Here is a 15,936-nt window from a genome sequence, read left to right as displayed (position 1 = left end):
TGTGGTAGAGAGAGTGTGATAGTGCTGCTCTATGGGATGTGCTGCCTTTCCATGATGGGAGATGATAGAAGGCCAGCCTGTGGCATATTTAGCAAGAACAGAGGGCTAACCCCCTGAGTCCAAGTCCTTCTGTGATAAATTGCATACCCAGTCCATGGCTATTCTGGTATTTTTCTGTGCTCTAGAGCTGCTAAGGGTGCTTGGTGATGGCTGTGAGGCACTTGAGTTGCACATGGCGGTACCTGCAGTGAAATGATAAATTTGATATATACAGGTGTGTATGTCTGAATCTGTATACCAGTGTTGTGAGGTTCTGTGCAAATGTGTATTATCTTTGGCTATTGTGAATAGCATTACCTAGAAAGAGGTACTTTCAAAGGATAGAAGTTGATGCCTACTGCAATCAGGTTTGCATGTCATGTTTTACCTTTGTACCTTGGTGGCATCATCTGTTATTTTCAGACAATGCTGATAACCAAAGTAATTACAAAGCACATTATTCAACAGAAGACTAGTTTCAAGGACTGGTATTGGCTATTTGCAAAGCAGGTTTATGGCAGACTTACTTTGCCACGGTATGTGCTTAGGCTATTTCCAAATAGTAAGTGTGTCATGGTCAAAAGATGTGAATGAATCCATATTTCCCAAGTTGGTGATCTGAGAGCCAGCTAAGGAAGCCCAAGTAAGGAAGATGCCTCTGAACATGAGAGATTGCTTGATTCCTAATACTGCATATATTTCCACCCCCCAAAAGAGTGGAAAAAAGCCAAGTGTGGTTGTCTCATAGCTGCTCAACAGGCATCTCTGAGATTCTCCTGGCAGGATCAACTGAAGCTGAATTCATCATTGTTTGGCTTGTGTCACCCAGCTGGTCGGGTCAGAGAGCTTCTCTGACCTGAGCGTTTGAGTGATGGACAGGTCTGTAGAGGGCTTTATCACAACATAATCAAAAGGAAAGAAAGGAATACCATGTGCCTTTCTTATCTTCTTTCCCCATTTCCCAAATCCTCAGGATAATACAGCATTTTTTTCTTATCTCACTCTGAATTCATTATTGCTGCTTTTATGTAATAAGGTTTTCACAGCAAAATATGGCCTCTGAAGAAGTAAGGGAACTCTTCCAAAGATCTACAAAGATTCTCAGATTGTTAAAGAAGCATTAATCATGGTGAGAAATATTTCCTGATGGGTTGTATTGTGCTGTCTGGTTTCTTCTAGCCCTCAGGCACTAGCAGGAGGAGGTGGTACTAGTTTAAGGTCATTGGATTTAGAAATAGAACAGATGATCCCTAAGTTATTAGTCATTGCTCTTGCCTACACTGAAAAGCAGTTATCCTTTACTTGGTGTACACGCTGCAAGGCAGAGACTTGCTGAAAAAGTGTCACCTTCTCTAAGCCTTAAAGGTGTGTGTAACTGAACAATGAGGGGATCCTGACTTTTCTGTTTAGGGTCTAAGATAGATGCATATTTTTGTATCAAGTACTTGTAGCTTGTAACTCTTCCCAAGAGGGTATCTAAAATTACTGAGCAAAACAATACTAGAAACAAAATGAGCAAATGCATTTTTGGAAATGTTGATTACTGATGGAGAGTGGGGTGTTAGGGGGAAAAAAACGTTTTTTCACATCCCCAAAATGTACTGTCACCTAAATACAGGTTTCATGTGCTGCCCTTGTACACTGTCTTTTTGGCTGCTTGGTTAGTTGAATTAGGTATAACCTCTTCCTGATGCAGTGTGATGAATCTAGTCACTCTCTGGTTTGATGGTCACCTTGGGGTCTGTGAAGGGGACCTTTGTGGACAAATGAGCTTCTGCTGCTGTGCTAAAACACCAGGCTGTAAGCAGGAGGTTGTAAAGTAGCTGGGTAAGGCCAAACAGGACAAACTGTGTGCTGAATGTTAGTACTTAACCTCCCACGAATGCCTCTGTTGCCAAAACCTTGTTATTTCAACTATTCCAAAGAAATAAGATTTTTCTCTAAAACTAGGGATAGCACTAATCCAGGGAACAGGATTTGTGTAGTTTTAGGCCTTGTCAGTAAAGCAGCTTTTCTTAAAGCTGGTGTATTTATACCAGCCTAGTACTTTTTGTCAAGGTAAGCTGCTAACTTTGCACTTGATTCACCCATATAGCACCCTGTGTTTGCAGTGGCACCTTGTTAGAGGAGTGCAGACATCTCTAGTCTAACAGATTGGTGCTTCTCCTGTGGCTGAGACCAAAGGTGAGACAGCTGAGAAGCCAACCACTTGTCACACATTAGTGTTCCTTGGCTGTTCAGTACTCAGTTTGGCATGGTCACACCTGGATTACTTAGCTGTATCTCTGGCTGTGCTGGACACATCACATCTGGCAGCTAAATATGGCACCTTGTCATGACCCTGGCCAGCTGGGCCAAGGAAATGCTAACATGGGTGCTGGGTGCTCCCACAGAGAGCCCTTGAACAGCCCACAAACATGTCAGCCTGAAGGTCCTTGGTGTTTCAGCTCAACCTCATTCTCAGATAAGTATTGATAGCTGCAACTCCTGGCCCCCAAGTGCTGCCTCCTTCCCTGGGCCTGCCTTGGCCAAAGAGTTGCGGACTTGAACCAACTTGGCCAGCTCTAAGGTTAGCTGGGGACAGCTGCCATGCACAGGATACTTGCCTGCTCTGCTCTGGCCTCCTGCTTCTCCTGCCCACGTGGAATGTGGGAGCAGCCAGCAGGGTATTTCAGAGGGGGCTGGGAGCACAGGCCTGGCATTTCTGGGATGTGTGCGTGTACGCTAATGAGGTCCAGAGGTGATGTGAGCCAGCAATCCCCAAGTTGAAGTTTGCACATGAGTGCACCAAGAATGCACCAGCTATTCAGCGATAATAAGTTTTTATAACCACACGTTTCTGACCATGTCAAATTTTGTACCCATTCAGCTGCTAAAACCCATGGAATTTGACACTGGGGAAAGAATCACATTTGAGAGGGACTCGTACAAAGGGGAACTCGCATTGCTTCTCAGCTAGAAGAAAAAGCAGCTCATTGGCTTTTCTAACACAATAATGCACATTTATTTCTAAAACAAGATTAAAATTTTAGAAGAAAGATTAGTCAGCAAGATTAAAATAGAGTGCATTCTTAGAGAGTTACAGTGACCATAGAGAAATATCTGCTCTGCACAACTGTAGAAGGAAGAACAGGTTTTTCTTCCACAGTTTTGGCTGGTGGAATTCTGCAAATGCACAGAAGGGAGCTGCTCTGTCCTCAGCTCAGAAATCCCATTATTTTGTGTAATCCTATTGATGCAGTTCAAGTACAACATGTGCTTAAGGGTATGGCTAAGGTGAGCAAACAGAAAAGGATATTTTTAGGGATCTTGGTATCTAAATACTAACAAGGTTAGAAAATGCTGGTGTGCCCAAGGGGAATACTCACTGAAGTGGAAGTGGACTCTGACTTCTCCTTTAGAGGCATATGCAGTAAGCTTAATTATTCCTGCTATAGAAAACTGCTCCCGATAGTTGCCCTGCTGGGAAGGAGGGACAATGCAAAGAAATGGAGCTTGGGAATGAAGAGAGACTAAGGATCAGGATGGGGTAAAAACAGAGAAAAGAAAACAAGAAATGAATGTGTTTAGACTTCCTTTTCATAGTGTAACTTCTGGTTTATTTCGCTAAATTCTATACTCAAGATATAAGCTTTTCCTGCTCAGGTAAGTTGAACAGGCTGTCTCTGGTCTCAGCTGGTATAAATCAGCATTTCATTGATGTCAGGAGATTGGCTCCCAGGTACTTTGCTGATACCTCTTCCTGCTGTTTAATACTGTCCTCCAACACTATCTACTCCTTAGTTGAAGGAAAAATGGCGCTGGAATTAAGTGTTCTTGCCTTTCTGAGAAGGTCACCATTGTACTAGGAGCGAGGTGTCGTCCTTCTCAAAGAGAAGAAAAAGCTCCTAGACTGACTTTTTGTGTGCATTATGTTCCTCAGCAAAGCATTAAGTACTGCTAGTCTGATATCAGTTGACCGCAATAACCGCTCTCTGGGAAAATAAACATTAACTGAGAAGGCAAACTGCAAAATACAAAGAGATGAAATATTAAGGAAATGTTGAGAAGTCACTTGACTTGTATGGTAGCACTTAGCTTCCTCGGCCCAAAGATTCAAGTGTGGTCGACAGTTACTGAAACTCATTAACCATGAATCGATTGTTCACTTGAAGCTTTTTCTAGGTAGTGGTGCATATTTTAAAACCTGCGTGGGAACTGAAGGGAGATTAGGGACAAATAAAAGTGAAACGGGGTTGCAGGCCTGATCCTTTCTCTACTGTGGCTTTGTGCTCTGCTGGAGGACCCAAGGGGCTTGTGCTGAAAATCAGATTCCATCTCTGTTCTATGCTCCCCCATACTTCGTCTCACTTGTGCTCCTTTCTAACTTCTGAGGTTTGTGCTGATTATTGCTCCCCCTTGTGCAACAAAGGCTCTAAAATGAAGGCTCCTGAGTTGATCTGTTCTTGAAACTGTCCTGGAATAAACCTGGAAAGAGGTGGTGAAATAATGTTTATATTTCTTCTGCTCTGCACTGAGGCAACTGAAGCTGAATTTGGTCCTGGCTATTTGCGTGTGAAATGTAAGAGCATCATTATCTGCTCGGGAAACTGAGACATGGCCAAGTCATCCGAGGACAAGCCTTGGGAGTTGGCCAACATCCCAAGTCTGTGCTATGGCAGCCAAAGGCAGCATGTTTTCATCTGAACAGCTTTTCTCCCAGCAGTGAGGGAAGTAACTCCTGTTTTACCTTTGCCTCAACTGCTCTTTGAATTAGCTGGTGGTGAGAGAGATGTGAGAGCTGGGACTGAGTTATGAAGAGGGGAAATTTGACAGGATGAGGAGGTCAGAGCTTGGGAAAAGTTATGTCTCACTTTGGGGGGAGGGGGGGTGTTAAATGACCTTTCTCCCTCTTTGAGTTAAAAATATCTGATTTGAGCTTATTTCATCATATGCGGATTTCTGTGGAGGTACTGATGCAGAGCCCTGAGTGGGCTGATGGGAAACAGTCAAGGGATTGTGGTCTGGAAACAGAAAAGATGCCTGAAGCACTGATGTCTACTGAAAAAAAAAAAAAAAAAAAAAAAAAAAAAGGAATTGTACAGATAAATGGAATTCAGTGCTGCTGACAAAATATGGCATTTTTCTTTTGGGTCAAAAGACAAGCACATGTGAGGCTGAGTAACAATGTGACCTCATTCCTGGGTCAATTTTTGCCTCTTCCTGCAAACCAATGAAAGCTACCTGATTTACCAAATATGATATAAGTAGGAATGATTTCCAGAGGCAAGCATGTTGATCCTGGAACTATACCAGGGTCTTAGCTGAGAGATTGCCTGGTGTTGCTTGCTTTCATTGCTCTTTTTCTTTGCAGGGAATGTGTCCTGAAGGTTCAAAACTCTTTACAGCAGGCATATTGCTCTCTCAAAAAGGAAAGGCTCAGGAATTCTGATAGGTGAGGTGGTTATTAGATAGAAAGCTCAGGCATAATGTTCTAAAAGGTTTGGGGAAAAAATGCCTTAAATGGTCTTTTTGGCTAGGTCTTTGGGGAAGTTCACTTGCAAAGTTGCAGTGTGGTTTTCCTTCCTTGTCTTGCTCCCTGAGTAAAGATGTCTGCAAGACCAGATTGGGAGGCTTTGATATTTTTCTTGTTAGAAACATGACTTATTGGGATGGAGATTCAGCAGGAAGAAAACAGAAAACTTACTTAGACAGAGTTTCATGCACTGCCTCTGCAGTGCATTGGGAAGTAATATGAAAAAAAAAAGCAATTAAAGTTTTTTTTTTTTTTTTTTTTTTAATAGACTTTAAGCTCTTTGGCTACACACACAGTCATACAGGCTTTGTTCAGAGAGGACCCTTTTCTTCTAAAACATGAACTTGGCAAGGGCCACTTCTCATCCCAAGTTGGAAGGAAGATATAGCTGTGGGCTGACATTTGTTTAAAGATCAGCCACTTCCATCTTAGCTTCTGTTTGGAAAGGAGCACAAAAGGGTTTGATTTAGCAACACTATGGCTATTGGCATGATGGAAAGAATGGTCCCAAAGTTAAAAGTTTAAACACTGCTCAATGGATGGGCTGTCTGTACTATTTAACAGGTTGCTGTCATCGCTGCTATTAGATGAGAATTTTTTTTCAAGAAGCAGCGCTTAATGGGCTTAGTTTCTGGTGTATATTTAAGGAAACATGCCAGTTTGACGAGAATTTGAGTCTGTGCTCTTCAACACTTGCAGTTTAATGTGCTCCTTGATGCTGAGGGAAGAAAACCGTGTAATATTTTGTTTCCCCTGTTTTTCTGCTGTATTGGTTCTGAATGCCTGACTAATTTATAGGTACTTCAGTCTCTCATTTCTCTTGGCATGTAATTTATTTGTAACAATTGGCAAGCTGAACATGTAAATCCCATGATTGTGTGTCAAAGTCAGTACTCAGGGTTTGCACACTTGAGGGATGCTTAACCGAGTGTATGAAATTATAATTCTAATCATTGCCAATGGTATATACTTCTGCAGTTGTTCCTCTGTGATTCTTTCTCCTTGCAAGAAGGTGAACTTGCAGTGTAGAGTATCAGTGTTGCCATTTATCACATCTACCGTATATCTGTGCCTGACATGTCAGACAAAGATGTAATTACCAAATGCGTCAGCCTTCTCCTGAGGCCTTTTAATATGGAAGGGTGGCAAAGAGATGAATGGAGATAGGCTAGCTGGAGACGAGGGTTGCAGTGAGGGAAAATGGCAATGATGTGATGTTCCTCAGCACCTCCTTTTTGTCCTCAAGCATTTGCGGAAGCTACTGAATAAATAGCTTGGAGAAATGGAATCCAGACTCCACAAAAGGTGTTTGTAAACTGTGATCTCATGGAGTTCAGATGATAATGATGTGAGAAGGAAACTGCTGGGAGCTCAGACTCTCTGGTGAAAGAGGAGTTGATTGGGTAACTAAGATCCCTGGAACTGGCAAGTTCTCTTTTTGTTCTTTTTCTTAGCTTTGTATAGATACCCTTGCTTATGAGATTTCTTTGCTGAACACAAACTCCTAAGGATTTGAAATGCTCTGGTAATATTTGCTCTTTTCTCTTAGGCTTTGACTTCTGAGCATGGAAAAGCCTAATCTGCAGAAAGCACTTGTGTTTTCTTAATGTCTGTAATGCTGAAAATGATGACATACACGGAAAAGGATCAGAATGGTCGTGCATAGATCTGTTTCCAGACTAAGGATATCAGAATAGCTCCAGTGACTCTCAAGTCCAGTTTGCATGAGTTGAGGAGCTGGGCTCTGGGATATGTTGTTTAATTCTGTGAACATAGTGAGCCCTTTGGGCCAGTTTCTGAACTGGCATTGTTCTGCTGAGGTAGTGGAGTGAGGCAATACAGGAGCTGTTGGGTTTTTGCATTTGGTTTGTGGGCTTGATTTGCTAACTCAACTGTTGCATTAATCGAGTTCATTGTCTTTTCGTGTTGTACTGGGTGATACTGATGCACTTCTTCCGTTTCTTCCATTTCTTTCCTTCCCACAGTCAAACTGTGATTTTAGAGGTGTGTTTTTTTTCCTGTAGTACCTGATAATTCATAAGGGATTTTTTGCATGTATCTTGATGCCTATTTCCGAACTGATTTCACCTGCATGCTTTTGGGGAGCTGGGTCTTTATACTGCCTTCCTCTATGTACTTTCTGAATGAAAGTGATACTCGTGGGAATGAGAAAGATACTGTAGTATTTAAAGAGGAGCTGGACATTTAAATGTGGTGTTAGTATCTGGACAAAAGCCAGTGTTTTTAAAACAGTTTTAAATCAAAGCATTAGGTTTGCACGTTTAACGCAGAGGCATGATTTATGCCTGGTTTAAGGAAAAGCCATACCGAAGTTGCATTAAGCCTGCAGGTGGTCTGGCTGTATTTCAGTCTGCCTTATCAGTCAAGCTGATGTGTGCCCTCCCATTCCCGAAATGCTATTATGGTGAGTTATGAAATGGAAACAGGACAATTAGTGTTTCAGACATGCAGCTTTTTGCCAAGCTGGCACACTAATTAGCTTAAACTCAAAGGCAGCAAATCTGATGTGGAGACTATTCAATGTACATACCAGCCACAAAATAGCAATAACCCTTTATTTTTGGATCATAGTAACTTAACTACTTGTTAGTCCCAAGGTGTTTTTTCCCCTGAAGTCATTTACTTTGGAAATGAAACTGATTTTGCAACTGCTAAACTATATTGGCAAGTGGCAGAGCAAAGTTATTCGGGGAATGTGAGGATAAGAATGGGAGAAAAGAGCCTTTTCAGTTATTAATCACTTGAGTTTACCTATGAAAGCCAACCAGCTGAGAAATAATTGACTCTGAAGACTGGACGCATAGCACAGAACACAGTAAGCTCATAACTTGAATCTGACATATGCATTTGACTACTTGGACTTTAGGTGGATATGCCAGGTTTAATAACTTCTTGGACAATACTGAAAAATGTTTATTCTATTGTGAAAGTTATTAAATGAACTGACCAGGAGACCTTTTGTGGGGCAGCTTCAGGGGAACACTCCCAAATTGAATGCTTCATGGTTTAGGCAGGATATGTACATAACTTCTGTTAGTGGTGCTCTAATTTTGCAAATAGAGTGGACAAATGAAATTTACCTACATTTGAAAGAAGGTTAATCCTGATGCTGACAAAAGTCAATTAAGACTAGATATTTGACCTTTGGGTTTTGCTGCAAGCTCTTGCATTTATTTTTGTATGACTTTGAATAAATACCAAACTAGGGATCAATGAATCTGTTATGAAATTAGTTCATGATGATCTGGGAGTCTTCTGAGACATAAATGATTAGAGAAATATTTTAAATGTCACTCAATCTCTAGTGTAGAATTATAATTTTAATACATCTCTACATTCTCTTCTTTCACTTGGGTAAGGTACTTCCTACAGTCTTGTTTCCTGTTCTTGCTTCCACAGTTCAGAATGGATCTTGTTATGCTGGAAATACTCATATGATGCTGATTCCAAGGCTTTAGCCTCCAGATCATTCACTTTAGTAAAAATGGTGTGCATGGCTTGAGGGCTCTGGACTAGACACGACTGGTGAAGATTTAATAGCTGGACTTTACTCTTGGCAGTTGCCTAAGAATCACTTCTTTGAGAGCCAATAAAAACTGCTGTCATGACTTTCTACAAGCTTTGCACTGTCAGAGCCTACCAGAATTCAAGAAGCAGCTTTCAAGACTGAGTTCCTTGTTGGCCCTGGAGATGGAGGCAGCAATACATATCCTCAACTAACTTGAGAGCTCAGACTGGGGACCATGCAATCTCCCCCAGCCTCCTGGGGCCATGTACCTCTGGGGGGAGGAGCCCATTTGAAACAGCATCCAAGAATGAAGTTGGCAGATGCTGATCAGCTTGGGGACAGCTGTCCCTATGCCAGGGTTACCCTTTCTGCTATGTGAAGTGGAGGGACAAGAAGAGTTTTTAAAGTTTTTGTTCATCCAGGTATGACAACAGACCTTACCCTACCCAGACACAGAGTCTACAGAGCCATTTAGTGACTGAAAGAACCAATTGAGGATAATAGAACAAAAGGTCTAGGCTGATGTAGTTAGGTAAGTACTGCCTACTGTTTCTCTTGCACCACTTAGTTAAGTAGTGACCGAGTGACATGACATATCTCTGAGATGGCTGAGTAGCAAATGCTTCTTCCTCTGACAGGCAGGCTGAGCTCATACACTGGGTAGAATCAGCTGGGTTCTTCTAAAACCTTTTCTGGGCCACGGTGCTTATGTACATGCTTAGGGAATTGATATCTACCTCTCAATAGGTGGATGTCTAAAGTGAAGATGGTTTGTGTGAGCAAATGGTGGCAATTCAGGTGGTAAGTTTAGAAGGCTTGTTCTGCAAAAGCTATGTAGCTGGCAGAAGACCTCTCAAGTGAGGAGGAATGTCTTGCTGGTTTGTGCCAATTGAGGGGCTCTCTGCAAAAGGCTGATAGTTCAGTGCTGTAATATTTTGATTTTAAAAGATCTTGTGACAGGATGAGAAAAAAGGAAGCCTTTCCCCCAGTGCTAAGTTAGTGAGCTTCAGGTTTGGTCCCCCTGGATGCAGTAAAAAATCTGATCTGCACTTCCTCGAGACTTGGACAGATGTCAGAGCTGAGCCCTGTGGGGTGCATCCTCACATACTTGGCACCCAGGTAAGCATTGCTATCAATCACCAGCTATCTCATTACAGCATTTGTGAGCTCTTGGGGGAGAGCAAGACCTTGGTGAGAGATGTCATTCCTTGTCTTCAGAGCTAGCTGAGCAAGCCTGGCTAGCCAAGGCTGGCAAAAGTACTGCAAAGATATGTCAATGATTTGGGGAAGAATGCAAGTAAAGGAGAAAGCAGCTTTATTATATCTAGTTTCTGAATTAGCAAGACTGGGATCCTTGACTAGCTGCCTAAGGCAAAGGAGAGATGAGTGGAAGGTCAACCTGCAAGTTGAGCATCAGGCTAGGACTGAGGGATGAGCTGGTTCAGTTTTGAACCAGCAGTTTCAGTTGCAGTTTTAGGCATAGAGTAAACCCTTAATCTCTCTGTGATTTCACTTGTAAAATGAAAATAATAAAATTTCATCCCTTTGCAAACAACCTTACAAGCTCTTCAACAGGGAGGCATCTACACACATAGCGGCAGCTGTACTTTAAGTAGGGATCTCTGGAATCCACTACTGTGCCAATAAGGACAGTATGAAAAGACATACTGTAGTGTGAAACACCATATTTTGGCTTGCTGTGTGATGGTGTTAATCCTTGCCCCATTAATGGCCAGAATGCAGGAGAATCCAACTACTAAGCCTCCTCAAATGTGGAGTCTGCCTTTCCAGCAAAGGATAAGAAGCAGAAAAAAAAAAAAATCAACTGGCTCCGGTCCTCATTGAGCATGAGGAACAGGTTTTAGGGCATCTACTGTAACTGTTGCACTGTGCAGATTTTCAAAGAGGCAGCATTGTACATGTTTAATTATTGTGTTGGCAGCGGTGAGGAGAAACAGCAGCAGTTCAGGATTAGTGTTCACAAAAGTTTGTGCTGGGACAGTGAGAACTGCAGCCCCAAGGTTTATTTTAGCCATGTTCTTCTCCTGCTGGGCCCTTGGTGTAGGATCTGAGCTCTTTAAAGATCAGCCAAGCTGCTCACATGTTGAGTGGTCTGCTTGGACACAAACTAGACGCAACTTGATTTGGACTCCCTAGGCCTTTTCAAAGGTGGATGCCTTTAAAAAGGATCCTCGTAGTGAGACAGGGTAGCTGAGCTGCAGTTAGCCTTGTGAATTGCTGTCCACTGCTGCTTGGATTAGACTAGGCTTAGCACAGAGAGGGCTTGATTGGGTTGCAGTTATTGGACTGCAAATTTCAGGCTCAGAATGTGGATTTTCTTTGGCACCCTGGAGGAGGGGCAAGTGCTGGCCCATCGTTTAGTCAGAGCAGGTTTCAGGGCTCGACAGCATAGTGTTTCCTTACATGGGAAGGAGTTGCTTTATGGAAATACATCTCTAGAGGCTTTGTTGAAATCTCATTAAAGGAAAAAGGCACTGCCTTTAGCTGTCCTTGGTCCCATCCACAGTGGTATATTAGTTATACTAATTTCCAGCTGCTGAAGTAATATTGTCTGTACTATTTCTGCCTTGAGCTTTTGAGTGTGTTTTGTTTTTTCCTCTCAGAACTTTTGCACAACCTTAGTTTTCTGCAGCTTGTTTGACTCAGAGCTGTTGTTGCAAACTTGTTTGGCAGAAAGGACATTTTTTGTCATTCACAGGATCTATTATAAAATTCCTTAAAGATTCCTTAAGTGAGAATGATATCCCAGAGAACTGGACAGGGGACTGTGGGTATGGGAACTGATCTCTGAGATGTTGCCCAGTGACTTGGAACTGAAACAATTGACCACATTCATTGAAACTGCAGGGAGGCCATAGGGAAACAGTAGTTACCTTCCTTGGAATTTGGCCAGGATCCCAGCTACCACTAATGCCTCTGCTCTTACAAGAATGTCCTGGGATTTCCATTAAAGTATGATTCGGCTTATATAAACATGTGCCTACTGCCTTAGGCCCTGGAACTGGGGCTAAATTGCATTTAACTGCCAATGTATAACAACTGACTTCAACAGGCACATGGTTCCTCAGTGCATAAGGCTGAAGGTCAGAAAGGGCAAAGGTTTTAGAATATTCAGATAAAGTCTCCAGGTAAGCTCATATATGTTCATGCATCACCTCATGTCTGTAATCGTGGTGCTTCGGGGATCCAGCATTACAGGCAAGAATAGAAGAGACCAGCAAGTCAAAGGGCCTTTCTCACAGTTTGAATGGGAGGATTTTTTGTTTGCTATCCTGTTTTAGGCATCAAATTTGACTAGCCGTAGCAGTAGGCATGAAAGACAAGCTTTGGTTGTTGGGATTCTTTCTGAAGATCAAGGACCTTCTGCTGTTGATAACCAGACAGATCATTTTGCATTGCCCTTGTTAATGGTAATCTCATACTTGGTTGGCCTGTCAGTTATTTTTCAGGGACATGTTTGGAAATGGAAAAGCAGCCAACATAGTGAGACTGAACTGTGAGAAGTCAGGAGAAGATGGAGTGGATGAGCCTTTTCAGAGTGTTTTGAGAGGATTGCTATGGACTTTTGCTTGGAATATATGTCAGAACAAGGATTGAAATGATTTTTCTCAAGATGTTCAAATGTTGAAGGATGGTGGTTGTAAGCCCTGCATTTCAGGCACAGGGAAAAGTGCAGATATGGGCTTCCATGAAGTTAGGAACTGTTTGGACTGTATGTTCTGGATGTTGTCAACAAAAAAAAAATTTCAAAAACAAGGTTAATGGCAAGGGCTCTTTGGCAGGAAGGAAGCAGAAAGCCATGGGCCTGGTGTTTTTAGAAGTATGATTACCTTATCTCCATGGCCTATGGTAGCATCACTGCCAGTGAAATTTTGGACCTTCCCTAAAGGAGTTTGGTCAGGTAATTCCAAGGAGGATTTGATTCCTTTGTGGAATTCAAACAGGCAAAGGAGTTAGTGCTGTGCAGATACATGAACTACCCCCAGTGCTGCTGGTAAAGCTGGTACAGGGCAAGATGGAACAGAGTCTTATTGTTGGGGTTGCTAACTTGATTTTCTGGGGTATATTTTGCAATGTGAGCTCTGTGCTTGGCACTCCGCTGCTAGTGATCCCTAACGTAGCTGAGTTCAAATTCCACCAGTGCATCCTCAGGAGCTGCAGTGGTTAGGGAAACTCCTGTCTGCTGAGAGCAACTTAGAGCTGCAGTGAGAAATGCTGCCCTCTGGAGAGGATGCAGGCTGGATTCAGAGCAACAGACACAGTACTGCGCAAAGTCTAAGGGATGTCACTGTGCCTTAGCATGAGGGATACCTGGGGGAGAAATATCAACATCTTTTGTCTCCATGTGAGAACTGCTTTAGAGTACCTGACATCCACACTGGAGGGATATTTTTTAAGGTAACAGAACTGATGTGCTTCATGGTTAGTGTCTGTATCTGCAGTGTAAAATTAACAAGAAGGCTCCCCAATTGCTTTGCTGATCGGCAGCTATTGGCTTAAGTTGAGAGCTCTGCTCCAGCTTATTCTTAAAGTGTCAAGGAGCTCAGGGTGAAGATGTTCAGGGTGGCGATGAGCAAGGAACTAGGTGGCCTCTTGGGCACTGTTTGGAGAAATCACCTGGATCTGCAACAAAATGAATGTGGTTTTAAAAATGGGGGCTTTCTTATCACAGTGGTTATCTGATCTTTAGCAGCCCAGTGAGCTTTCAGGGCAGTTGTATCAGGCATGTGATTGAACTCCCGCTTCGGAGGTCAGTCTCAGCATTAGTGTCAGAGAGATGCAGAGCACGGAGAACAGATCTTTGCAAGAGGAATTGAAGCAATCAAAATATACCAGCTGGGCTGATCGGCTGAAGAGTGAATACCCCCTTCACTCCTGTTTTGCAGTTAGACTAAGGCCTGCATGTAACATTCACTTGTGAGGCTGACTCTCAACATCCCAATTAAGAAATAACTCAGATGATACTACTTAAGTCTATTTGCTAGTCCAAACCAAAAACCTTTATTAATGCAGCTGTCATTGAATCTGAGTTCTTCAGCATGCTTGAGTGTAGGAACTGCTCCATTTTCATGACATGGTAATAATTAAATGCGCTTTCAAATGAATTTGCAGCTAGTGCACTTTTCAAATAAGTGGAAACAGAACTGGCCCATGGGCTGGGCGGGTGAAATTCAGACCTGGGCCTGGCTTTGAACTGGCAGGGTTTCCTTCTTGCTGTCATTAGCACTCACTGAGCTGCTGAGCTATCTGGCCCATAGTTACAAAACCATCCTGTATGGGTCAAGTCCCCTGGAGCACCTGCAATTGCATTCCCTGTTCTGTCTGCAGACGGTGGTAGCATGGAGAAAAACTGAATTGGAGTTTGGGCCTGCCGCAGGGTGGCAGCAAGGGACAAGGACAGGGGCTGGGGAAAGGCTTCTGACCTGAGCCCTGAAAGCTCTGGGTCTCCCCTGCAGAGTTGATTCCTTTATCTTCCTGCTCCCAGTAAGACCTCAAAGCCTTACTAGGCGCCTGCAATGCCTGAGCAAGGCCAGACTTTGCTGCTTAGTTCCCTTTTTTTCTCTACCATTTTGTTGGGGCCTGGTTTTCAAACAGTTTAGGAAAGCGCTTGTGAATAGTTAAGGGTGTACACTTTGTCTTGGGATTTTTAGTGAGTAGCTTGACAGACTGTAGACTCCCACACTTCCCAAATACTGCCTGCCCTGGCACAAAGTCAAGGCATCATTTGTGTGTGCAAGTGGGTCTGCACAAGTGGAGGCGGGTGGCTGTCAAGTGCACAGCTTGATCTTTAAGGTATCCATGCTTCCTGTGTGAAATTGAAACTGGTTGTTCTGTTTTCTCTATTGCTTTAGGCCACTTCCAAATATTTGTTATTCATTATGATTTGGGGGTTATGGTTGTACCACAGGAAATGCTGCCTGAGAATCCTTTTGATGGGTAGATCTAAGCCAAAAGGACTCTTATCAGTAGTGCCATGAGGTGATCCCTGCCTTTGCTCATGGATGTTCATCCTACAAACTGCTGTGTCTGATACGCTCCTGTGCCTCATGTACAGAGGACCAGAAGCAGTAAATTGTACTTCACAAATGCCTGTTTTTAAAAATGGCTGTTACACTTGCATCTGGGGCTGGCTGTCTCAGCAGGACCTCAGTGCTTGGGAGCTCAGAGAAATGGGCTTCCTTTTGTCTCCTAGAGGCTTTTCCTTCAGGAGAGAGCTGAAACCTGCAGGAGAGACACTGGGAAGGAAAAAGGGGCAGGCAGGCAGGGTGACAAGCAGATCTGTAGGCAAGGAAAAGGAATCTCCAGGGCTGTGAGCCTGGCATCTTTCATGGGCACTAAATTTTCCTGAGAAGACTTTTTAATAATTATGGAAGGCAGAGGGAATAAAGGAAAGGGTTTGCCAAGTGTGATGTGATGACAATGGCTGGGACCATGAAATTCCTCTTTTGTACCGGCACCGTCGTTTTGAGCCGCGCGCTGTTGCCATTATCTGGTCCGAGGGGAGTTCTCGCTGCGTTATTGTGGAGTGTGTGTGAGCTGGCAGCAAGTCAGAAAGCATCAAGCCATCATGCTGGGATGAACTCGCAGAGCTGCTTTCAGAGAATCCCTTAGCATTTCCTTTCCGTGACCAAGGGGTGCCAGCAGCACTGTCGTGCCCTGAGGGATACGTGTCACTTGATGCTGAGCTGTGGTTTCGTGGCTGTCAGCTGCTCTCAGCTTTAGCCTGCAAAGTGTCCCTAAAACTTTTGGTATGTGTTTTGATGTGTGATTTAAAGTGAGACCTGACCCCCGAAGGCAGCTATCAAATGCCTTGCTAGAGCTCCAATCAATT

This window comes from Tinamus guttatus, unplaced genomic scaffold, assembly GCF_059628265.1.
Source record: "Tinamus guttatus ecotype Peru unplaced genomic scaffold, ASM5962826v1 Tinamus_guttatus_pri_ptg000423l, whole genome shotgun sequence".
Classification (NCBI taxonomy): domain Eukaryota; kingdom Metazoa; phylum Chordata; class Aves; order Tinamiformes; family Tinamidae; genus Tinamus; species Tinamus guttatus.
Note: the sequence above shows the minus strand (reverse complement) of the source record.